The 26,559-nt window shown below is 43.2% G+C and overlaps 1 protein-coding gene across 2 annotated transcripts in view; it reads left to right on the top strand.

The window, feature by feature from the left end:
* Window positions 1–26,559, top strand: part of CUL1 (cullin 1) — a 3,347,782-nt gene that overhangs the window by 3,129,862 nt on the left and 191,361 nt on the right. The window lies entirely within an intron of this gene.

Genomic DNA, 26,559 nt, shown 5'->3' on the forward strand with positions numbered 1-26,559 from the left:
CTTCTTCGATTTCCAAGGCTATTGTGTTTTGTTATGATTTTCATGTTAAGTTTCTGGCTGCGTCTGTTGGAGCTCATTCTAATAGATCTGTGGCTTCTTCAGGTGCTTTCTTTAAAGGCCTGGACACCAGTTCTATTCTGGAAGCTGCTACATGGTCTTCTGTGCATACCTTCACCAAACATTACAAGTTAGATACCATTTCTAGATCTAGAGCATGGTTTGCTAGAGTCATTCTCCATGGTTTTGTTGAAAATTATACAGTGCATAGATCCTCTGCTCCTTCCACCTTCCAAGGTTCCTACTAAGCTTTGGTATTCTCCCATATGTTAATTAATTAGAAGGACATAAGAGTAGTTGTGTAAAGTCTTACCATAGCCATAGATGTCCTTCTCTTCTGTGTTGCAGTATTCTGTCCCTCCTGCCTTCCTCCCCTGCATCTTGTTCCTTCCTTGGATGTCTTCTTATTTCTTAGCTGTGGTGTTCCTCATGGGGTATTTCAGTTTTGAGGATTGTACGCTTGGACAGCCTTTTATGGCTGATGTCAGAACATATGTGCGACATCCCACGTACTTGCAGTAGCTAAAACTGTTGTGTACTGGCCTGCCGGGTCATTCGGCGGAAGACTTACCCATATGTTAACACTGCAGCGTAGAAGAGAAGGACATCTATGGTTATGGTAAGATTTTACACAACTATTCTTTTGCTGGTGCTACCTTTCATCAGATGGCAGTTACAGTGGTGGAGCGATCAGTTTAGTATTAATCCAGGACTTGTTGCGGTAGTAGTATGAGTATTTTTGTTTTTTGAAAATTTTTCATGAATTGGCTCTGATGGTGCTCACGGATAAATCCATGACTACAACCCAGGTGATCTGAGTGGAAATTGTGGCTTTGGCCCCTGCTGTATTTGATGCAAGAAAGAGGAGTGCCCAGGCATCACCTGTTTACACCACTGTGGATGCAAGGTTGGACTAGCATGTGCTAGCATCATCTGGCCAATTTTTGACTCCCTGTTGGGAAATGGAGTTGACAAAGCAGGCTGGGTCGTAGGCATGAAGGCGCGCAGTTCATGGTATGATATGGGGGTTGGTATAATGGTTAAGGTGTTTAACTCACAGACATCAGGTACAGTGTTTGATTCTCATCTTTAGTCAGTCCAAGGGTATCTAATATCTATCAGTCTGGGAAGACATGCTCAGCATGTCACACTGCTTTCAGATACTGGCAAAGGCATTAGCCACCCCTGTTGTACCTTTTTATAGGCAGTGTCAAAATAACCAACCTACTAATATAACAGAATTCCCTCCAGATAAACTTAAGGTGCTACTGCTTAATGCTCGGAGTCTAAACAAGAAACTGCACTCCTCACTTTGGAAGATGCAGACATCAAGATACAGCTCAAAGGCACAGAAACCACCACGGCCGTGCTGGGCTGCAATGGCTTCCATACGTTCAGACTACAAACTGAGCATATCAGCACCAAAGGAGAATCTGTACTCATCTTCATTAAGGATAAGTACACATCGAGACTGGTCAAACAGTATGACTTGTCTTGAGCTGTTCCATGTCTTATTAACTATAGGTAAAGCCCCATACCACTATCATAGCTGGGTATAGGTCCCCCACCGTGACACAGGAAAAGCATGTTGCATACCTGCACTTATTGGAGTCAGTTGCTGTACAGCCCAGCACCTTATTCAAGGGTGATTTTAATTATCCTGCCATCTACTGTTGAGGCATACTTGACCACAAACATGCTGGCTCAGAAGTTCTTGGACTTTATCAGTGCAAGTGCTCTGGAAAAGCTAGTCAGCACACCCACAAAAGACTCAAATGTCCAGGACATAGTACTCATTAACATGGGAGAGTATTGCACCCCCCCCCCCTCCTGGATGATGTCCTCCTTGGTAAGATCACAGCATAAATAAGTCTCATCTGATGTAGTTATAAGACCAGATTTACAAGCTATATGAAGCGCACAACAAGGCTTGCCACACTGCTGCCACCACCCATTAAGCTCAAAAATTTTAACTGGACACCAATGCATAGGTGTACACCAATGCCCTGGATAACCACTTAAGCAGTTGCATAGAGTCAGCTGTACCTGACCGGATTAAAACTAGGTCTTGCCGAAAGCACTAGTCACCCTGGTGGACCACTAGTACAAACACAATCTGTACAGCAAGAAAAATAAATGAATGCCCAACAAGAAGAGGGAAGTGGTTCAGCAGAGGAAGAAATCCCTCTGTAGCTTAAACAAATAAATTAGGCATCTTGTGAAGTCCTCCAAAGTTAATTAATAAGCAAAAATAGCATCCCTAGCTAAGGATAATCACAAGACATTTTTTAACTATGTACAAAATCTAAAAGGGAATTCTCAGCAATGTGCTGAACACATTGTGGATAGCACCACCGTTCTCAAATTGAGGTAAAAGCCAAACTGGTTGCTGGCAGATTTGGAGCAAACTTCAACCGCCTGTCCCCGCCACATGGCATTAGTGGGACCATAGAGCATCCAAGGTTGCCTTTTAAACAACTTAAAACATGGCCTAGCAGACCTGCTTGGATCCCTCTTTAACCAGAGCCTATAACTGGCCATGTTCTGGAAGAATATAGGACAGCAACAGTAATCCGTCTGCACAAAGGGGGATCATCAACCAACCCTTCGAATTATAAGCCCTTAAGCTTGAATAGCCTCATCTGCAAGTCCATAGAAAGATTAATTATGGACTTTGTATTAACAAGGACATAGGTAATTCCTGTAATCTGAACCCAAGCCAGTTCAGGATTTGTTTAAGGTAACACATGCCTGTTAAACATGGTTGACTTCTTCAAGAAAGTCACCAAGGCCCTGGATGAGGGAAAAACAGTGCATACCACCTGTCTTGACCTAGCTAAGGGATTTGTCCAAATCCCCCATTCGGGTATTCTAGAGAAACTCTCCCGATTGGAGATTTAACCCCTACATTACCAGATGGGTACCCAAGTGGTTGACAGGACACACACTGTCAAAGCAGGTGACTACTTCTAGCGCAAGACCAATCACCATCAGTGTAGCACAGGCTTTTGTGCTTGGCCCCTTACTGTTTGGAATTTATTTCTCATAAGACCAGGCAAACTTGCATGGCATGTGGCTGACCACATTCGATAACGATTGCAACTTGGGGAGCAATCACTGAGTCCCCCTAATAATGTTAATATACTGCAGACAGGGTTAACACAGGCATCTGATTCACACCAAAGCCACATAATAAACCTATATGCAAAAAAATGGAATTATTATTCCCTTTGGAAAAGCTGACAACCTGTGCTTGGCTTACAGGGCACACACTGACCTGGCCCTGATGGAAATGCTGCACATTTATAATTCAAACTGCACGAGGGTCAGTCTCTCCAGGGATCTTAACCTAGCCTCTGACATGAACAAGTCAGGGTGGAGAGATAGATACATCTCCCAGAGACCACCACTTCTCGGGATCAAGCTTCCAATTTACGTGAAACACAGCACCTCTCTGACCCTATTCAAACGCAGCCTAGATCAATGGATGGATGACCGCATATTCACTCTTTGGGTAATGCACATGTCCCTCCTGGACAGAGGAAGTTGTTATTAACTACCATAGACCCTTGCCTTTCCAAAATTCACTCACCTGACCACCACCAAGTGGGGCAACTCGGGGTAAATATGGCTAGACTTGTAAAGGCTCTGTAGCCATAGGTTAGTAACTTTCTATTAATACATGAACCTATATACCACTTGTAGTGTTAGGATGATGATGTTCCTCGATCCAGCCTAATAGTGAAAGCATATATAGGGTTTGTTTCTCATTTTGTATTTCTTTCTTATTTTTATTTATTTTTCATTTCAAAACATCTGTCATAATCCCTTCATCTGCTCAGAGTGATGCTTCCATTCCATCTGCATTGCATAAGCAGTCTGTTTGGAGGTAGCCACACAAGGAAAGCAATAATTGGTAGTCAATTGGTAGTAATACTATTCATATCAACCATGATCTCTTTTAATTTCCTTAAATGTCTTGCAGTATTTCATCATGTAATTAGAGGTGTATTAAAATACACTGAAATGGGCAAACAGTTTGCTGTGTTGAGCACGGCTAATTTTTCTTGGCAGTGGATTAAAGCCTGCATAAATGCACATGTATATATATTTTTTGTTACTTTCAGTTGTCCTGCCCTTCCTTATTTGTAACTGTTTTAGGACACACTACCATGTGAATATTAATGTAGATATGCAGTTTAAAAACTGTCTTCCCCTGTGATGTTTATAATACTTCATCAGATGCTACTGTTGAGATGCCTGTAAATATCTTAGGCCATTTCCTCTGATATAGAATTCCCATGCATATGCATCACACTAACACTGAGTTGCATTCATTCACTGAGGAATCATGATGACTGCATAAGCAATTCACCTACTCATCATATGATACCGGTTACTCAGCCACCCTCTTCCTGAACTGAAAGTCAGAGTCATTGTGTTTAATAAAGCTTCACAACTTAGACAGTTATAGATGCTAAGATGTCTGAATGGTGCCTTATCTGCTTAATTGATCTAGCTCTGTCTTCAGAGAAACTCTTACTAGCTTTGTTTTTTATGCACTGTTGTTGCCATTGGCAATGTTTGTATACTTGCTGACTGGTCTGAATGTTGATGTTACAGCTTTACCCTGTGCTCTGGAGAATGTGAATTGCTCCACCCTTTTCTTTTGATGCCCCCATAAGCCATACTCACAGTACATGTGTGTTGAATTTCTGTATTTATGGTGCTGCTGTAGCGTTGTCGCCTCACAGTAAGACGCTGTCCGGTTCAATTCTCAGCTACAGCGTCTTCTGCGTGGAGACATGCGTGAATGGGGGTACCTTCGTTGAAGGTTGTGCGTCTGGCCTGGCAAGCTGGTACGTAAAAATCAACTGCCAGTCATTAGCGGACCGGAGTTCCGCTGTGGCGACCCCTAACCGGGAAAAGCCGAAAGACACAAAAAATTCCTGTTAAGTTTTGCTGTAATGTTTGCTTTGTGATGTTGCTGTGCAAAATAATCTTTCAAAAGTGGGAATGAGAAACCTGCAATGCTATTGTTTCTGTCCACAAGTGCAGGTGACATCTGTCTTCATACATGAACTGAAATTGGGCTCTCAGTGCTCACGGAATTCCATAGAAAGTTGCAGTTGTGTAGTGCCACTTCCTCATATCATTCTTTCTTTCTAGCTTAAAACTTCTCTCTCTCTCTCTCTCACACACACACACACACACACACACACACACACACACACACACACACACACACACACGCGTATTATTTGCTGTGTACACTTTTTTTTCAGTAATGTATTTTGATTATCATTTGATTATCAGCAAAGTCAGACTGTGTAGTAGCCCTTTTTCTGCAAAGGCTTATGCAGAAAAGATGCAAAGTATTAGCATTTTAAGAACAATAATTTAGTGTTTAAAGGTAATACAAAAACAGATGGCAGCTTGAGTAATTATACAGAATTAGACAATATGAAAACATGAATATACAAGTTATATGGCAATGATTTAATAGAGAAATTTTAACCAGTTTAAAGAGAAATGAAAGGTAAGTTAGTATAATGCAGACAGCAATTGAAATATGCAGTAAGAGAAAAGCAGGCTTCTGGTGCATTTAGAGAGAGAACCTGTGAGAGAAATTGATACAAGTAAGGGAAAATCTATAGAAGAGAGAGTATGGAGATGTAAGGTATGAATAGGTATTTGTTCACATTTATGGATTTAGATGTTCTTCATCTCACATTGCTGCAGTCCTAACACTTGGGTAGTCCGCTGTCCCAGTCGACCCGAATACCAAAGTATAAGGCTGACGTCGGTCAAGGCGCATTTGACTGACATCAGAACGTCAGGGTACAAATGCGCATGACCGACGTCATATCCTCAGTCTTTTTTGCCGCATGGTCCGATGCAGAAGCAGTATTGCGAGTGCAGGTTGGCGTTCTGAAATTTTCTGAAGTCGGAGTTTCAGACCGAATCAAAGTTGGCTAAGTACCCGTTGGGAATATTTTGGTTTTTCTTGCCTCAGTATTTAACCGGATGTCAGAAAAAGTGAATAACTGTATTTCTTGTGGGAAACAGATACCTCATAGAGATTACCATACATTGTGTATACCTTGCTTAGGGCCTGAGCACGACGTTGTTGGCTGTCGCTCTTGTGCTAGATTTAACAAACGCACTATTAAGAGAAGATTAGATTGTGCCAGGTTAGTTTTTGGGAAGCGTTGTAATTACAACATGCCGCCGGATGCGCCGACGCCGCTGCCTAAAAACGCAAGGACAAAGCAGCGAAGTTTAGGGTGGAAGAACCGTCTGTACCGGACGACGGTTCTTTAGAGGGCTCGGTGGAGCCGGTGGTTCTACCAGAAGTTCCTTTGGATTCTCAGGGTGAGACTTTACTGTTACAAGATGTGTCCTCTCAGGAGGTAGGCCAGGCTGAAGGGGCTTCTCAGGTAGCTGTTCTCCCCTCCCTTCCTAAGGTGGTTAGGCCCTCCCCTTCTGTTTCCAAGGTTCCTTCTAGAGGTAGGCCAGGGTTAACTTCAGTGGGGTTTCCCCTAGTTCTTCAGGGTCTCTGCCTAAGAAACATATGCTTAAAATGGCAGAAGATTTGATTACTATGATTAGAGGTTCTTTACCCCCCCCTGATAAGAGGCCTAGGGTGGAACCTGAGCTGGAAAGTTTTGAGCAGTGTTCGCAGGCTTCTGAGTCTTCGGCTGAAGACTTGCAGGAGTATCCTCCTTATTCTGATTCTGATGTAGATGACTCTACACCTTCGGCTTCTCCTCCTGAGGATTTTTCTTTTTCAGAGACCCTTCATTCCATGAGGGAGCATTTTAAATGGGAAGGTCAAGATTTCTCTGATTCTAGGAAAAGGCTTAGGGAATTTTTGTTTCTACCCCAGCATAGGCCTTTAGCTATACCTCCTGTTCTGGATGTGGTAGAGGATGTTTTTGCAGAGGCTTCCCTGAACCCTGATTCTTTGCCTCCTGCCCCAGTTAAACCGGACAGGTATTATAGGGTGCCTGAAGCTCATTTAAGAGTCCCAGGGCAGACCCAGAAACTGTTTCTCAGGGCCCTAAAGGTGTTAAGGCTTCTGTTGTTAAAAATCCTGTTCCTTCTGATAAAGAGGCAAGGGCTTTGGATAGATGGGGGAAAAAGGTGTATACTTCTTCCACTTTAGCCATGAGGGCTTTGAATTGCCAGTTTCACATGTTGAAATACCAAAATTATCTCCTTTCACAATTGAAGTCTAAGGTAGATGCTCTGGCGGAAGGTATTGAGTGTAAAGAGTTGCAGGATTTAGTTCATGTTTCTGAACAAGTGGGTAAGCATTCCTTGCAATGTGGTTTTGATGCTGTACAGGCCTCTTCGAGGGTGGCAGCCACTAGTTCTGTTCTTCGCAGGCACGCCTGGCTCAAGGATCAGAATTTAGCTGAACATGTAAAGACAAGGATTTTAGATGCTCCTTTACAATCTGATGTGTTATTTGGTGCGCCTGTGGACGCAGTTTTAAAGAAAATGGAGGACAAGGCTAAGTCTATGCAGACTGTTAAAGATTTTTGCAGGTTCAGCCTCCAAAGTTTAGTAGAAATTGGCCTACTAAGGGGTGGACTTATCCTTCTTATGATTCTCAGTCTAGGGGTAGATCTAGACATGGTAGGGGCAGAGCTCAAGGTTCTTTAGGCCTAGAGCAGGCAGTTCGCCTGCCCAGTCTTCTGGTGAGGGCAGGGGTCAGTCCTTTCGTAAGCAGACCCAATGACTTGCCTTTTCAGCTGCCAGAGCCTTCTCGCCTGGCAGCACCTTTGGGAGGAAGGCTGGCACTTTTCAAAGAAAACTGGAGTGTTATTACCCAAGACAGATGGGTATTGGATATCGCTCACCACGGTTACAGGTTTTATTTCCATACCTTGCCTCCTTTCAAAGGCATGCCAGACATTCCTCCTCTACAAAGAAAAGAGGCTCACAAGCAAATTTCTCTGTTGCTCCAGATAGGGGCCATTCAGCCGGTTCCTGTGCCAGAAAGGGGCCTAGGATTTTATTCTCGCCTGTTCCTAGTACCAAAAAAGGGGAACACGTGGAGACCAATTTTGGATTTGTCTATCCTCAACACTTATTTGGACATTCCCAAGTTCAAAATGTTGACGTTACAACAGCTTTTACCTCTGCTGGGCAAAGATCACTGGATGGTAACTTTAGATCTCAAGGAGGCTTACCTTCATGTGCCTATCAGACTCAGTTGCAGGAAGTATCTGCGTTTCGAGCTGGAAATTCCCATTATCAGTTCTCTGCATTGCCCTTTGGCTTATCTACTGCCCAGAGTATTCACAAAAGTTCTGGCTCCAGTTGTAGCTTTTTTCAGGCTAAAAGGAATACAAATCTCTCCTTACTTGGACGACTGTCTGATTCTGGCTCAAGAAAAGGACGAGCTTCTTCAGCATCTGGATTATGTGATAGCAGTGCTAAGATGCCTGGGGTATACTGTGAACGAAATAAAGTCCAGTCTAGTACCCTCTCAAGACATGTGCTTTCTGGGTGTGAGACTGAATACAGCAGCCCAGATGGCCTTTTTAACCCCGGACAAACAAAAGAGTCTATCCCTTTACTTCCATTAACTATCTCATCAGTCCGTGCTGACTGCAAGGACAGTCCTTCAAGCATTAGGGTTCATGGCATCTTGTATTCTGGTGCTTCCCAATGCCAAACTGCATATGAGGAAGCTACAATGGTATCTCAAAAATGTATGGACACAGCACTGCCAGGATCTGGACACTGTCATTCAAATAATACCTTGCATTCAAAAGGAATTTTTGTGGTGGGCTCAGGAATGTCACCTAAACAAGGGACTCTCTGTGACCCGGCCAGAGGCGAGTCAGATTCTAACGACAGATGCCTCAGACATAGCTTGGGGAGCTCATCTGAATGGAAAGTGGATACAAGACAAGTGGCCTGCCAGACTACAGCATCTACATATCAACATGGAGGAGATGTTAGCAGTCCAGTTTGCATTGAAGGCTTTCAAGGAGTTACTTCTTCCAGGGCAGGTGTTGATTCTAACAGACAACACAACTGTCATGTGGTACATCAACAAGCAAGGGGGAACACATTCTTATCCTCTATGCAGGCAAGCAATGATTTTGTGGGAGACTGCGCTCAGCTTGCAGCTTACTCTTCAAGCAAGGTTTCTGCCAGGAGCACAGAACTCCTTAGCAGATGTGTTAAGCAGGCAAATCATGGATCCCCACGAGTGGAAACTGGATCTTCATGTATTTCAAAATTGACAGTGTCATGGGGAACTCCAGACATAGATCTGTTCGCTTCTCCACTAAACCACCAGCTGCCAAAGTTTTGCACGAAAAGTTATCATCACACAGCTTGGAAAGTGGATGCTCTTTCGATCAGTTGGGAAAATCTTCATGTGTATGCCTTTCCACCTCTGCCTCTCCTCCCAAAGGTACTCCTAAAGGTCAGACAAGACAAGCCAAGGATGATTTTGATAGCTCCAGATTGGCCTCGGCAACACTGGTACCCATTACTGAGGAATCTGGTAAGAAAGCCTCCATGGCCTTTACCTTTGATTCCACACCTTTTGTCTCAGAGGGACGGTCATCTACTCAATGTCAAGCTTCACTCTCTTCATCTAACAGCCTGGCATATTCTCTTTTGAACCACAGCAGGTCTCAACTTCCTCAACAAGTTTTGAATGTGATTACGGAAGCCAGAAGACCTAGTACACGTAAGGTGTATGCAGAAAAATGGAAGAGATTTTTATTTTGGAGTGCAGCAAAGGATTTGGATGTTTCTGAGCCTAATTTGAGTGTGGCTCTTCAATATCTTACTGAGCTATTGGACAAAGGTTTGTCTTTCTCTTCCATTAAGATTCATGCTGCAGCAATTTCAGCTTACTATGATTGTGACCCACCATTGTTTTCTCATCCTTTGTTCAAGCAATTTCTTAGAGGGGCAAAGAATATAAGACCCCCGAAGAGCTCCTACTCCTGCTTGGGACCTCAATTTTGTGTTGGAGAAACTTACTCTACAACCTTTTGAGCCTCAAGGCTACTGCTGAGTTGAAATACTTGTCATGGAAGACTGCTTTTTTGTTGGCCATTACTTCTGCAAGAAGGGTTTCTGAATTGCAGGCCCTTATGGCGGTGGAGCCTTTTTTGATTTTTCATAAGGATAGGGTATCATTACGTACTAATCCTTCATTTATGCCTAAGGTGGTTTCTAGTGTGGCTTTAAACCAAACTATTCATTTGCCTACTTTTTATGCAGATCCCCAAAGTAGGGGGGAAAAGATTTTGCACACTTTAGATGTACACAGGCAATTGCGTTATTATTTAAGCAGGACTAGGGATTTTAGGCAGTCTCAGCAGTTGTTTGTTTCTTTTGCTTTGAGTTCTCAGGGCAAGCCTGTGTCAAAACAAACTATTTCTAAGTGGATTGGGTTTTGCATTGCATTCTGTTACTCCCATCATGGCAAAGAGATTCCAGCTGGGATTAGGCCTCATTCCACTAGGGCTACTGCCACTTCAACAGCATTTCTAAGGGGGGTGGCAACTAAGGATATTTTGGAGGCAGCTACTTGGAGTTCAGTGCATACTTTCTCCAAGCATTACCACCTTCCTCTCTATTCTAAGTCCAGGGCTGGTTTTGCCACTGCTGTGTTGCAGGGCATTTTGGCAGCTCCTGCTTCATTATAGCTTAGCCATCCTCCCTTACCTCTGCTTTGGGATTCTACCCAAGTGTTAGGACTGCAGCAATGTGAGATGAAGAACATAGTACAGTTTTGTACCTACCATAAATGTAGATGTTCGAAGATCCACATTGCTGCAGTCCAGTTTTCCCTCCCTCCTTCCCCTCTGTGTTTAGGGGTGGTTGTGTGGGTGAGGTTCTATTTTTGTACATTTGTATATATTGTACATATTTTAGGCACAGGAGTGTTTTGGTGTTTTTTGGTTTTGGCCTTATCTTTTTAGGGTCTTCTGACATCTGGGGCAAGAAAAGACTGAGGATATGACGTCGGTCATGCGCATTTGTATCCTGACGTTCTGATGTCAGTCAAATGCGCCTTGACCGACGTCAGCCTTATACTTTGGTATTCGGGCCGACTGGGACAGCGGACTACCCAAGTGTTAGGACTGCAGCAATGTGGATCTTCGAACATCTACATTTATGGTAGGTACAAAACTGTACTTTTTATTCTGGTGATGAGCAAGAACAGAATTTGTAAATGTCACTTTTGTTCATGTCATGTGTTGTCATTTGTACTGCTTTGATCACTGATAAGATTGCTACACTTCAATGACTCTGGGAACTTGGAGGTTTGAAGCACTAACAAAACACCTTACTGTATTTTGTGTGAACATTGCAGTTTCTGTAGTAATTATTTAATATTATGGAACACTATGCTTCCATGTGCAATGTTTTCTTATGAACCCAGAGCACTGATCATTTACACAGCCAGTTTTTCAATTACAAATTGATGCATTAATGGATGAATGCTACGCCAGTTAAGAGTCAATTTTGTGAAGTGAAACACTCATGTCATAGCCAAAGTTTTTCTCCATGTTATTGCTAGCTCACTGCTTATATGACTACAGTTTAACATAGGTTCATAAGTGATTCCTAGGCTAACAACCCTATCATGCCATTTTAATCTTAGCCGTGTCTCCCAAATGCATTGTGCAGACTGTGTTAACATCTGCAGTAGCGGTTGAACATGTAAGTACATTTGCTAGAGTGTGGGTTACTTAACTGTTTCACATCCAAGTGTCAAGGTTTCCTTTGCACGGTATCAGGGAGGAACTCCTTTACATGGATGGTGAGCTTATTCCCTAGTCTGTGGATCTTTTGGGTCAGAGACTTGCCAGTCTAGTGTGCTCTGTTTGTGTCACAGGCCAAGTTCAGATTCCTTGATCTGGTGCCGTTTGTTTTGTGCATGTGCTACATATACATCAGGGATGCAACATTGAAGCCATGTAACCCAGGCAAAGATCCCCTGTCAGAAGCCTATAGGGGATTCAGTACAGAGACAGAGCCTTTAGCATAGGATCAGCATAGGACTGGGTATTCTATTCATGCCCTGAAGGGGGTTAGAAACCTTTGTGATTCTAACAGTTCAAGTATCTGGTTAGATACATGCCAAAGGAGCCATGTATAAAATGATAGGTCTAATAAGGGTCTGTGTAGAGTGGTACTGTAACCTCTTTTGGACATGAATTAGGTAACATTCCCTATAAATTGGGACACACAGAATTATTTTATTATTCTCTGAATAACATTATGTTCAAATGCCACATATGTTCCCAGATTTCTTACCACAGGGGTCTATTTTTTTTTCGATGGACTAATTAATTTGGGTTGACAGTTTTTAAAAGGGCATTATAATGCGTTTGTCTTTGCAGTGAGTATTAGACCAAACTCGAGTGGGCCGAGTACAGAGCCATGAGGTACTGTTGATGGTGTCTGCTGTCTTGTTGGAGGTAGTCTCACCGATCCAGAATTAATGGGTTCTATGTGTCAGCAGTCCAGTGATTTGCGTAAGGAATTACACCTAGCTGAGACAGCTTGTCAGTGCTCGAGCAGGGTAGCCAGCTCAATTTACTTAGTATGCACTGTTTTACTCTCATCCATTTCATTGGTGACCCTCTCAGAGAAGTATAACAGGTTCACTAGCTGTGACCTTCTGTTCGCAAAGCAATATGAAGATGCTTCAAAGGTCTGTAGGTAGCCAATATACTTCTCTATCGTTAAAAGGATAATTTGTTCTATTGCTTGGCATATTATCTTGAATGACTGATGGGTCTGTAGTTCCCTGGTTGAGTTGATGGTCCAACCTTGTTGGGGAAGTTGACAACAATTTTACGTCCTCCATTTTAAAGTGTTCAGGAGGTAACCATTGATGTCAGGACGCATAGGTTCATAGATTAGTACTAAGCTAACTGCCCTTGTGAGCCATTTTAAGCCTAGCCAATTATACCTTGTGAGACTCAAATCCTGCACCTTGTGTTTGTAAGGCAAACACCTTAACCATTAGGCCACCCTCCCAACCCAATGGATGCAGTATCCTTGGCTGTAACAAGTGCTGGAAGCCCAAGGACCTTATTGATAGATGGATGAAGTATTTTTTTTAAGGGGGTTTCACCTGATGAACAGTGTGGGGGGCGGGGGGTTGGTGTTTGAAGTTTGCACTTATTTTTCAGCTTGTAGATTTGCTGTGTCAGTTGAAGGTGGTATTATTCACCACCTTTTCACAGTTCTGCTGTGTGTTACCTCACAGTTCCCAGACATAGCTAAAGAATTCCTTTTGATTGTCCTTGGCCTGCAAGTCCATCATGAGTGTATAGTCTGACTTGTTGGACTTAGTCTCTTGTTCTGTACCAGAGCACTTTTCTTTGATAGAGTTTCTCTTCTTGACTTCGGCCATGAGAGTTCTTATTATATACCATGTTTAGTTGAGGATTTCACCAGTGCATTCTGTTTGTAGCGTTTGTTTTTGATTTATTTCTTGTAAGTATGGCATCCTCTATGCAGCCATTCCCAGGTCTGTATAGGTTCTCTTTGTGATCTCAAGCCTGGGGTTGAGCCTTAAATTTGGGCAGACTGTCACTTAACCGGATATAGTTTGCCTTTGAATATTTACTGTTACCAGTCCATTTGTATTCTCTAATTTGATTTTATTTCAAATGCACCAGTTTTGTGAACTTTCCACACTAGTGAGGTTGACACAAGTGGTCTTCATAACCCCTCTAGAGAAATTACCAGACTTAAAACACACAATCTACCATTCACAAACCAAAATGGTTGTCAAAGTCTAAATTTATTCTTGTTCTCAAAGCTTATGATAGCAGTAATAGTATGCTTCTGGGCTTTTCAGATGAGACTTCTAAGGCTGATAAATCTGTTTACTGTGTTTGTGAGGCTGCTCATATGGAAAGGCATCACCAGCACTGTGTAGTGCTCTTCAGAGACAAAACCAGTTACTTGACCAGTGTTGAACAGTTTATGGAGTGTGCTTACAAGCAACTGGTCAACACTATTAAGAAACTAGGTATAGTATTCACAAGGGTATAAGCTGTGGAAGTTGCTTCAGAAAAGTAGGCAGTGTTAATAAGGTCCGTCCTGTGATGGGTGTGATGACCGTGCACTGGCCCAGCAATCAAGGAGCCTCAATCCTCACCACTAACACCAGGGAGGTCATCTCATAGAGGAAAGGATAACTAACACACACAGTAAAGTACAATTTCCCTTAAGTGCACACACAGATCACAGTCAGTCTAGGGCTGGTTGCTCCCTTGCTCACCAGGTCCCCAATAAGACTCCCCACTGGCACAACTATAGGGTCCAGGTCTCAGCCTAACTGGGCAAGCTAAAACCTCCAGTACCCTCTCTGTCCAACCAGTGCTTCGTGTCCCTGCCAAGTAGCTGACTCAACACACTTTGAGATAAGTATTTATACAACTTCACAGACACTCCTGGGAAAGGCTGACACAGATTCTCCAACTGTGCCCCTTTACCCAGACTATACGGTAGTAATTACTGCCACCACCCAGTTAATAATATCAGCTATAAAAAGGCCCGTGACTTAGACAGTAAACTCTATAAGTATGCAATGTATTCTAGAGCTTATCTCTACACAAAGCAGCCACAGGTAGAAGGTTTTAAAAATATTTAATAATAAATAAAACACAAGACAAAACTACTACACTACAGAGATATCTTAAGAGTTCAGAGATCACACAGAAACTTAAAATAATACACTAGGACAGGTCTGTTTTCAAAGGAAAATACCTAATTAATCTTTACTAGCTTTAACTATTCCTACAAGAAATGACAGTGCTAAAAACTTACATGTGAGCATAAGCAGAGTGCTGGTAAGTTGGATATCAAGATCAAAATGCCTTAACAAAATAGACAGAATGTCTTCAGCCAGCCTGACCGGAACCAACTTTAAAGATCAAATAATGTCATAAAATCATTTCAATTTCAAAAGACAAGTTTGAAAGGCTTGACTTAGTTTTTCTTTACAGCAAGGGGGCAATGTTGTAACAATCTTGAAGTTCACATTTTACAGTGTTTTTCTTTCATTTAAAAACACAAGCCTGTGTTTTACATCTGTTTATACAGTTGATAGAATTATATATCAAACTCCACCCGACCAGGACGGCAGCCTTCGCCCATCTCTCCCCAGTCTCCTCAGGGTCTAACAAAGCTAAATAAGGAGTTTGTTATTTATGGCTTTATAGGCCAAATCAAAAGGTCATAGGCCGTGTTAGTGGTCTAGAAATCATTCTTAATTGTTAGTAGTGCTTTGAATATCCACCTTGGTGAATTTTGATTTTTTTTTTTTTTTTTTTTTTTTTTGATCTAGTAACTAATATCTAGAGTACCTTTTTCTTTATGGAAAACTTAACTAAAGGCAGTGTCCACTGTGATGATTTGTGAATTTCATGTGATACTTAGTTATGATAGGGACTGCCAGCTGTAATAATTTTTTTCTGTACTACTGAAGAGTTGATTAGTGCGATGCTGTAGTACTGTTTCAGATTTTGTCACATACTAAGTTGTATTTGGTACTGTGGATGTCTTGCATAAGTAGTCTGAATGGCACACATATAAGGAAACCAGTAACTGATAGTACAGTGGAATACAGACTGCACAAATATGGATGCATATTTGTTTTGACCTACTTTCTGGTGACCCGCCCATGTTAGATGTAACTGTTTGATGACACAAGCACCATGTGAATATTAGTGTGTTTCATCAGTTTAAAACTGGTTTCCTCTGTAATCTGTCTTGTAGCTTATATGATGCTATTGTTAAGGTTCCTGTGAATATGCTAAGCCATTGTCTGTGACTTAGGGATGTTCTTCGTGTTTCACTGTTGCAATCATTACATTTGGGTAATCTGCTGGCAGATTGCCCTCAGTCAGCCTGATTAACAAAGTTTTGGGTCTTGTGTCGGATGCTGTCCCTTCTTCCACGACGTCAGGTCGTCAGGGGTATAAAACATGCAGCTGAAGCCATAAGTACCCTGTTGGGGAAACTTTTTCTTGCTTCTTACTGATGTCAATAAAAGTTAATAATTGCTTTACTTGTGGGAAGCAAATTCCTCATAAGGGTTTCCATTTGTACTGTATTCCTTGCCTAGGCCCTGACCACGACGTACCTTGCTGTCAGTTTTGTGCTTTATTTAATCAGCGCACTATCCATCGTCGGTACATTTTTGCTTCTAAATATTTTGGTTCTCGGTTTAATTATCCAGAAATGACGTCGGTTAGCCATCCGACTACCGGAATACCGAAAAAAAACGCAAAGAAAAAGACAGAGACCGGCCGTTGAGGTCCAAAACTGCTGACGACACTTCTCCTAAGCCAGTTCGCCGGTACTCAGTGAGGTGCTTTCGTAGCCCCTGATACCCGCTACTTCTGATTCGCAGGCCTCTACTGAGACCCATTCGGAGTCCGGTATGCCGCGAGATGCTTCACCTGTGGAACCCGCGGATGTCTCTACCTTGGATGGGTCTGAAGCCGCTGTGCAGGCACCAGCTTCTGAGGGTGTATTCAGGCCTACAGATTTGTATATTAAACCGACACCACCTTCAATATTAAGACCAAAATCTCGATCTATGTCTAAAAAAACCTATGCCTAGGCCACATGTTCAGGCAGCTATGCCTGAAAAACAAATTATCAAAATGGCTGAAGATTTAATTACTCTAATCAAGGGTAGTCAACCCCCCCCCCCCCCTTTACAAGAAGCCTAGGGCTGAACTTGACTGTGAATCTTCTGAGCAGGACTCTGTTTCTTCTGACTCTTCTAATGAACAGTATTTGTCCTTTCCTACTTATGAGGACTCTGATGCAGAGGATTCCATTCCTTCTGCCTCTCCCCCTGAGGATTTCTCTTTTGGGGAAACTTTACATACCTTAAGGGAGCATTTCCACTGGGAAAGTCAGGATTTTTCTGAATCCAAAAAGAGGCTTAGGGATTGCCTCCTTCTTCCTCAGCATAGGCCTTTGGCTATACCTCCTGTACTAGACATTTGTTGATGTCTTTTCAGAATCCAGTATGGCCCCTGATTCCTTGCCTCCGGCCCCTTGTAAGCCAGACAGATACTACAGGGTTCCTGACTCTCTCAAATTCCTTTTCAAAAATCCTGTTGCGGACCCTGAAACCATTTCTCAGGGGCCTAAGGGCATTAAGGCTTCTACTGCTAAATATCCTACCCCTTCTGATAAAGACTCCAGGACGCTGGATAGATGGGGTAAAAAGGTTTATACTTCTGCAACCTTGGCAATCAGGGCCTTAAACTTTCAATTCCATATGTTAAAATATCAGCAGCATATCATGGGACTGCTTAAACAGAAAGTTATGTTGATTTCTTACTGTGTGGAAAATAAGGAATTACAGGATTTATTGCATTCAGCTGAACAAGCTGGAAAGCATTCTTTGCAATGTGGTTTTGATTCTTTGGAGGCCTTTTGCAGGGCTGCTGTTACTGGGTCTGTGCTTAGAAGGCATGCTTGGCTTAAGGAGCAATCTCTGCCTGATCATGTTAAAGCAAAATTGTTGGATGCTCCTTTGTAGCAGGACCGTCTGTTTGGTAATAAGGCTGAAGACGTTTTAAAAAAGATGGAAGATAAAGCTAAATCTATGCAGACTGTGAACGATTTCTTACAGGTACAACCTCCAAGATTTAGTAGGCACTGGCTTACTAAGAACTGGTCCTTTCCATTTCCTTCCGGAGCCACTCAAGCCAAACCCAGACATTCCAAAAGCACAAGGTTTCAGTCCCAAAGGAGTTTCAGAACCAAGCAATGGGGGTGCCTCCACTTCCAAATCTGGAAACCGCAAGCCACCTCCCTATGGTAAACAGTCTCAATGACTTTCCTTTAAAATTACCAAGCACTTGCCTCTTAGCTGCCTCTTTGGGGGGAAAACTGGCTCTTCATTCAAAAGACTGGCAAATTATAACCCAGGGCAAATGGGTTTTAAATATAGTGTCCCAGGGATACAGATTTCATTTCCACACATTGCCAACTCCAAACGGATGGCCAGACCTGCCCCCCAAATCAGTGGGCAGAGGCTCAGAAACAAGTACTTTCCCTCCTAAACCTGGGGGCAATTCAACTAGTACCATACGAGGAAAAGGGACAAGGCTTCTATTCCAGACTATTCCTGGTACCCAGAAAAGACAAATCATGGCGTCCAATTCTTGACCTGTCTACTCTAAACACTTTTCTGGACATTCCAAAATTCAAGATGCTGACTCTTCACCAGTTACTTCCTATGCTAGGCAAAGATGCCTGGTTGGCAACTTTAGATTTAAAAGAGGCTTACCTGCATATCCCAGTCAGGGAATCTTGCAGAAGATACCTCCACTTCAAAGCAGGCTACTTGCATTATCAGTTCTCTGCACTGCCCTTTGGCTTATCTACTGCACCCAGGGTATTTACAAAATGCTCGGCTCCAGTAATTGCATTTTGCAGGCAAGGAAATATTCAAATATATCCATATCTGCACGATTGTCTAATTCAGGTGGAAAACAAGGCCATTCTTCTAAAACATCTGGCGTTTGTAAAAAAGGGTTCTAACTTGTCTAGGGTACTCCATAAACGAAAAGAAATCACAACTGGTACCCTCTCAAAAAATTACATTCCTGGGTGCAAATTTGAATGCAACTGCCCAGATGGCTTTCCTTAAGCCAGAAAAGCAAATTAATTTGGTGACTTCAAACAGGTGGCCACAAAAACCCTGCTCTCTGCAAGACAAATACTGCAAGCCATGGGGTTCATGGCCTCCTGCATTCTTCTAATTCCATATGCAAGACTGCATATGAGGAAACTTCCGTGGTACTTAAAAAGTTTATGGAGTCAACATTATCACAGCCTGGAAACAATGATTCCTATCATACCTTGCCTGCAACTAGAGTTCCTATGGTGGGCAGAGGCCTGCCACCAAAACAAGGGACTGCCATTCACACCACCCCCTGCCGCCAAAACCTTAACTACAGACGCATTAGACTATGCATGGGGGGGCTCATCTGGCAGGGAAGTGCATTCAGGGCAAATGGAGCACAAATCAAATGCACCTTCATATCAATCAAAAAGAAATGCTAGCTGTACAGAATGCACTGACAGCCTTCAAGGACTGCCTTCATCCCGGACAACTAATGGTAAAGACGGACAGCACCACAGTTATGTGGTACATAAACAAGCAGAGGGGTACACATTCCTACCCCCTCTGCAGACTAGCCATGGCACTGTGGAACACGACCTTGAGCTATCAAGTACAACTACAAGCTCAATTCCTGCCAGGAAAGCTGAATATTTTGGCAGACTAAGCAGAAATCTCATGGACCTACACGAATGGAAACTGGAACCATGGATTTTCAACATGTTGACACGCAAATGGGAGAGCCCAGATATAGATCTTTTTGCCTCACCCTAGAACTACCAGCTGGACAAATTTTGCACAAGAACTCCTCACAAAAAAGCCCGGAAAGTGGATGCTCTGTCCTTCAGCTGGGAAAACCTATCAGTCTATGCCTTTCCCCCTCTGCCTCTTCTCTCCAAAGTTCTACTAAAAGTCAAACAGGACAAACCAAAAATGATTTTGATTGCTCCAGACTGGCCTCGCCAACACTGGTACCCACTCCTACGCAGTCTGTCACAGATTTCTCCATGGCACCTGCCTCAGACACCATCCTTACTGTCTCAGCAGAACAACCAAATTCTGCACCCTCAGCTCCAAACATTGAATCTTGCAGCTTGGCTAATCACTTAAATTCCCCTTGGCATCCCTCAGCAAACCTATGATGGATGTCATTTTGGAGGCGAAAATACCTAGTACTAGAAAATCTTATGCTGACAAATGGAAAAGATTCTGTGCCTGGAATCAATCTCAAGGGATGAGCACAGCAGTGCCCAATTTACCTCAGATTTTGCAATACTTAACGGAGATGTTTCACAAGTGCCTATCTCTTTCTTCCATAAAAATCCATGCCTCAGCCATTTCAGCTCATTACAACACAGAACCCCCCCCCCTTCTCTCATCCTCTGCTAAAGCAGTATCTCAGAGGGGCCAAAAACCTGAGGCCACCCAGGAGAGCTCCAACCCCTGCCTGTGACCTTATTTTTGTATTGGAAAAACTCACTCTCCCTCCTTTCGAGCCAGCTGCTACTGCAGACTTAAAATTTCTTTCCTGGAAAACAGCCTTCCTTTTAGCAATCATTTCGGCTGGAAGGATTCCTGAATTACAGGCCGTTATGGCAGTGGAGCCTTTCATTATCTTTCATGCGGACACGGTGTCACTCAGGACCAATCCATCCTTCATGCCCATAATGGTATCCAGTGTGGCTCTTAATCAGTCCATTCATTTGCCAACTTTCTTTCCCAATCCACAGAAAAAGGGGGAGCGGATTCTGCATTCATTGGATGTACACAGACAACTTAGATTTTACTTGGACAGGACTAAATCTCGAAGAAATTTTGAACTGCTGGTAGCATTTGCTGCAGGGGCAGAGGGAAAGGCTATTTCAGAGCAAACCATTTCCAAATGGATAAGCCGTTGTATTAATTTCTGCTATAAGCACCATGGAAAACCTATCCCCCACTGCACCAGGGCTGCATCTACTTCTGCAGCCTTTCTCAGAGGTGTTCCTACCAGGGATATTCTAGAAGCTGCTACCTGGAGTTAAGTTCATACTTTCACCAAGCACTATCATTTACCAATCTTCTCTAAATCCAGAGCTGGCTTTGCCACTGCTGTTTTGCAGGGCCTTATAGCTGGTCCTAATGCTCTATAAATCCATCCTCCCTCCCAACCATAGCTTTGAGAATCTACCCAAATGTAATGACTGCAACAGTGAAATACAAAGAACATAGTACAGTTGTGTACATGTACCATAAATGTAGATGTTTGAGTGTGTTCACTGTTGCATTCCTGGTTACCCTCCCTCCAGCCCCCTGTTTCTCTTACTATGCCTCTCCTTTTTTTACTACACTTAAAAGCCTTTTTGGTGTATTTGCTTTTGTTTGGAGGTATATTGTTGTGTGTTAAATTATTTATATATTTTACTCCCCATTTGAGGGGCACCTGACATCTGGGGCTAGAAAAATTGATATAATGGCGTTGGCTGCATGTTTTATATCCCTGACGACCTGACATCATGGAAGAAGGGACAGCATCCGACGCAGGACCCAAGACTTTGTTAATCAGGCTGACTGAGGGCAACCTGCCAGCAGATTACCTAAATGTAATTACTGCAACAGTGAATACACTCGAACATCTACATTTATGGTAAGTGTACACAACTGTACTTTCCCATGCATATGCATCACATCTCCTTCATCTTCAGTTATGAAACAGTCAATCGAAGTTACACCGAGGAGTCATGATGTCTGCATAATAAATTCATCTCCTCAGCATGTTACCTGTTAGCTAGGCTTGCCCCTTCCTGTAATGAATGCCAGAGTCATTGTTGTTCATCAGGCTTCACAAGTTATGCACTTGTAGATGCTAAAATATCTGAAAGGTGTCTTATCTACATGTTTGATCTGGATTCTAACTTTAGAGAATCTCTTATAATCTTTGTCTTCATGCACTGTTGTTGCCGCGGGCTGTTTGTGCATTTGCTGGCTTGCCTTTACTTTGATGTTATGGCTCAGCTATTTAAAACCCAAACTTTGCCTTTTCTTTTTCTGAAGCCATAGCCCATCCCTGTGGTACATATGAGTTGATGTTTGTGTATAATCCTACTAAGTGTTGTCATCACATTTGCTTTATTCCTGTGCAAAATAGCCTTTCATGCTTGATCCCTGCAGCAATCACGGTTACACAAATAAATGACTGTGGTATAAAACATATTGTTGGAGGTAGTCTGGTTTATCTAGCTTCTTGAGGAAATGTGTGAAATTTGCAAGTATAAGTGAATAGAAAAGCTTGTTGTGGCACCCTGCAATGGAAAACAATATTGAGAGTGAGCGAGAACAGTATGCATACTGTTTGGAATATTCCTGTAAGTAGTGTAGTCCAGGTACAGATTTGCTGTATTCCATGGCTCTTTGTAAGCTTTTGAGCCCCCCCCCCAAGCCTTTCTGTGCTTGTTTCCCACCTTTCCTGTCCAGAGTTGCTGTATCCAGGACTGTTGGTTAGCTTCTGAGCCCCGCAAGCCTTTCTGTGCTGGAGGAAAGCCTTCTAGCTTATCAGTGGGAGTGGTAAGCACTAGGTAACCTGTCTACCATGAGAGGAGAGGTTCTTGGCCCAGAAATTGTAGTTTGTTGACCATTTGGACAGTTTGTCCATTTCTTTCAACTTTTTGGTTTAAAAGACCACATCTGCTCTTGTTTCCCATCTTTCCTGTAACTAACCTACTGGGTAGCACTAGAAAGCCTTAAACTGATACAAGACTTCTAGCTTAGGAGAGAGACTTTGGAGTGATTAAGTTATCAGTTTTCTGTACTTAACTGTTTTCCACGTTAACGCGGATTTTCCAGTGTTTTTTGTGATTTAAAAGCTTGTTTTTTCACATATTGTACTTATTTGACTGCCTGCACTTTTAAAAACTTGTTTTTTTGTTTAAATAATTTGTTTAACTGTTGTAGGCTACACACTAAAGTGCGATAACCTTTTCTGATCGTTTGTAGTAATTTAAAGCTGTTTTAAGTGTATTTTTTACTGTTTTTGCTTTATCTTTTCAAAAAAACAAAAAACATCCTTGTTTCCCGCCTTTCTAAGCTAGTATAGTCCAGTTTTCAGGCTAGTGCTGAATTCAGGGCTGTGATACTAGTTTCTGAGTTGCCCATACCTTACTTGGATACAAGAAAGTTTCTCTGTTCACCTGTGAGAGAGGGGAGCTTTGAGCAACCTATCTGTCCCTGGAGGAGTTGGTTCCAGCCCAGAAGTTAGTAGTTTACTGGCCATTTTGGGCTAATTCCTCTCTCTTTCATTTCCCTACTATAAAAACTGCGTTTGCACGGTTTTGCGTACCGGGCAGTGCTGGTTAGCTACGGTTAAATTATTCCCGGCTCTGCTAAGTCTCCTCTTCAGTTTTTCCCTTGAAACTAGTCTAACTCTCAGCCTAAGCACTCAAAAAGCATCTTACAGCCCAGCACTTGCTCAGACCTAATAGCAAGCACTAAAATACCCTGACACGGATTGCCCAGAAGGGCAAGGCTCTGTATTCACCCCTCACCAACCAAGCGACTAAGCAGCTCACCCTACTATTCGGGCATGACCAAAGAGCAACTTCAGGTGCACCCTCCAGTCCCAGCTGGTGAATCTGGGTATCCTGAGGCAATGTTACAACTGCCTCATGTACACAGACAACCCTCTCCTCCTATCACAAAACATTAACATATGCGAGAGATGCAATTATACAGCCAAACTGGAAGCTAAGCAGTCTCCACCCAAGGCTGGAACAGACAGTCAAGAGGAGAAGGTTAACACTTGCACCACAACTCCAGCCACACGCAGACCTACTAAAACAGCACTGGCAAAAAATACACACAGGTACACAAAATCATACTCGGAGGCTCTAAATAAAAACCTGCAAAAGCATCAGAGACCTCCAAAGCAGACACCCAAACAACCTGCACTTCCCGTCACAAACCAGACAACATATAAAACACAAAATCAGTGTGCCGCACAATCACAGCCCTTAAAGCGAAATGACATACCTAACACACTAGTAATAGGTGACTCTATAGTCAGGCACACTGACGTCCCACTCACTAGGCTGGGCTAGCAGAAGGTTACTGTTAGCTGCCTGTCGGGAGCCAGAATCCGCCACATAACACAAGCACTCAGGTCACTCCAGAACAAGTACAAATATGACTCTGTCATTGTTCATGTTGGTGTGAATGACCTGAGACTTGCCTCCCTGGACTACATGAAAAGAGAAATGGAAGAGCTTTCTGATCATGTAGCCGAGGCTGGTATGACCCTGACCCTGAGTAGCATCCTGCCCTCACCAAGAATGATACCTCAGTATAAAGAAAAAATTATCAATTTCAACAATTGGCTAAGCTTCTGGTATCATTCAAAGAGGATCCAGTGTCTGTCAGCATGGGATGACATGCTTGACAAGCCTCGTTGCTTCGCAAGAGACGGCTTGCACCTGTCACCCCTAAGCTTTCAAATACTGGCCAAGGCTCTTGCTGCCCCCATAGTGCCTTTTTTAGGCAAGGCTCAAAAGTCAAACCCACCTCCATAAACAGCCCAATTAAGAAAAAAACTGAGGGTTATGCTACTCAACACCAGGAGTTTAAATCTCAAAATGCACCCGTTTGAAGCACTCCTCAGTATGGAGAACGTCGACATCTGTGCAGTAACTGAAACCTGGTTCAAGGCTCCAGAGAGCACCCCAGCACTACTGGGCTACAACTCATACCACACGTGTCAGCCACAGAACACAGACCGAAACACAAAAGGAGGGGGTATATCCATATTCATCAAGGATACCTACACCTCCAGGTTAATGGCGCAGCATGATACCTCTGAGATCATCCATGTGCAACTAACATCGGGCAAATCTGCAATGCAAACTGTGGCCTGCTACAGATCACCCTCCATGACCCAGGACCACCACTCCACCTTTCTGGAGACACTGGAAAACATGAAGGTCTTTACCAAGTACCCTGATATTGGGTAGTTTCAATTACCCTACCATTCACTGGGAAAACTACTAGAGTATAAATTCCCAGGCCCAGCGCTTCCTGGAATTCATCAACTCAAACGCCCTGGATCAGCTGGTAAACTCCCCGACCAGAGGTGAAAACATATTGGACCTGGTCATCACCAACATGGGGGATAGGTGTTCCTCACAGGAGGTCAACCAGTCACTGGTTAGATCAGACCATAAACTAATCACTCTGAATGTCCACACCCCACCACCACCCCCAACTAAGGAAACCACAGTAAAAAACTTTTCTAAAGCAAACTTCACCTTACTTAAGACAGAGGTGGTAAGTTTCTCAGCCCCACACTAAAGGATAACGCTGCCCAAGATGCGGAAACCTTTATAAATGCACTCTATGAGCACCTATAAGGATGCATGGATTGTGCCATCCCTAGCAGAACCAAGACTCACTCCTCTAAGAGAAGAAAACCAATTTGGTGGACCCCTGCAATAAACAGGCTATACAATAGAAGGAGGAAACTAGTTCAGAAAAAAAGCAAATCCCAAGAAGGAAAGACATCCCTGATCAGTACCAGTAAGAAACTGAGGTCCCTCATGAAATCATCCAAGGCTAACTTTGAAAGAAAAATAGCCAAGGATTCAAAAAATAACCACAAAGCCTTCTTTAGCTATGTTAAGAATCTAAGTGGCAACTCGCAGATACGCACTGAACTAGTGCAAAATAGCACAAAATATACTGAACCTACTGATATTGCCAACATCCTGGCAGATAGATTCAGTGCAAACTTCACCCCCCCTCACCTCCAAAAGGGCCCAGAACAACACCGGAAAAGTGTAGTGTCCCAAAAATCACAGACACACAGGTGAAAACAGCCCTTTCAAAAGCCAAAAACACAGCATCAGTGGGACTAGATGGTGTCCCAGGCTGCATCCTGCACAAACTATAGAACGAACTAACCCCCCACGTATACACGCTGTTCAACCTCAGCCTCTCCACAGGCTACGTGCCCATAGAATGGCGCATAGCAATGGTTATTCCTCTCCACAAAGGAGGGTCCACAACTGACCCTGGTAACTATCGCCCCATAAGCCTGACTAGCCTGGTCTGCAAGGCTATGGAGCGCACCATCATGGAACTCATTAACAAAGACATTGGGAAACCTCCAAACACTTGACCAGACCCAGTTCGGCTTTAAGGGCAGATCATGCCTACTAAACCTGGTTGACTTCAAGACAGTCATCGAGGCCATACTCAAGGGAAAGGTGGCTCACACACCCTATCTTGACCTCGCCAAGGCTTTCGACACCATTCCCCACTCTGGTATTACAGAAAAACTCACCAGCCTGAACATAAACCCCTACGTCACGAGATGGGTAGCCAACTGGCTTACAGACAGAACTCACATGGTAAGAATAGTGGGCTCCAAGTCCAACTCTAAACCAGTCACAAGTGGTGTCCGGCAAGGATTGATCCTGGGACCCCTACTGTTCAGCATATACTTCTCAGAAGTACAGGCAAACACAGGAGGACTATGGCTAACCAAGTTCACCGATGACTGCAAACTGGGAGCCATAATTGACTCTCCGGCTGACACACGGACATCCTTCAAAAAGGCCTTACTGAGATGGACACCTGGTGTCAGTCATGGCCTCAAGCTAAATGCCAAAAAATGCATAGTCATCCCGTTTGGGAAAAACAAAACACCCACGATTTACCACAGAGGTGGCAGCCCCCTTAGTACAGAAAAGGTAATAAGAGATCTGGGGACACAGGTAGATAGTAATCTGTCCTTTGACAATCATATTGCCAAAGTAGTTAGGAAATCCTTCTATGTGGCCCACCTAATTACTAAAGGGTTCGCATCTAGA

This window comes from Protopterus annectens, chromosome 3.part0, assembly GCF_019279795.1.
Source record: "Protopterus annectens isolate FY-2018-M chromosome 3.part0, PAN1.0, whole genome shotgun sequence".
Taxonomy (NCBI): domain Eukaryota; kingdom Metazoa; phylum Chordata; order Ceratodontiformes; family Protopteridae; genus Protopterus; species Protopterus annectens.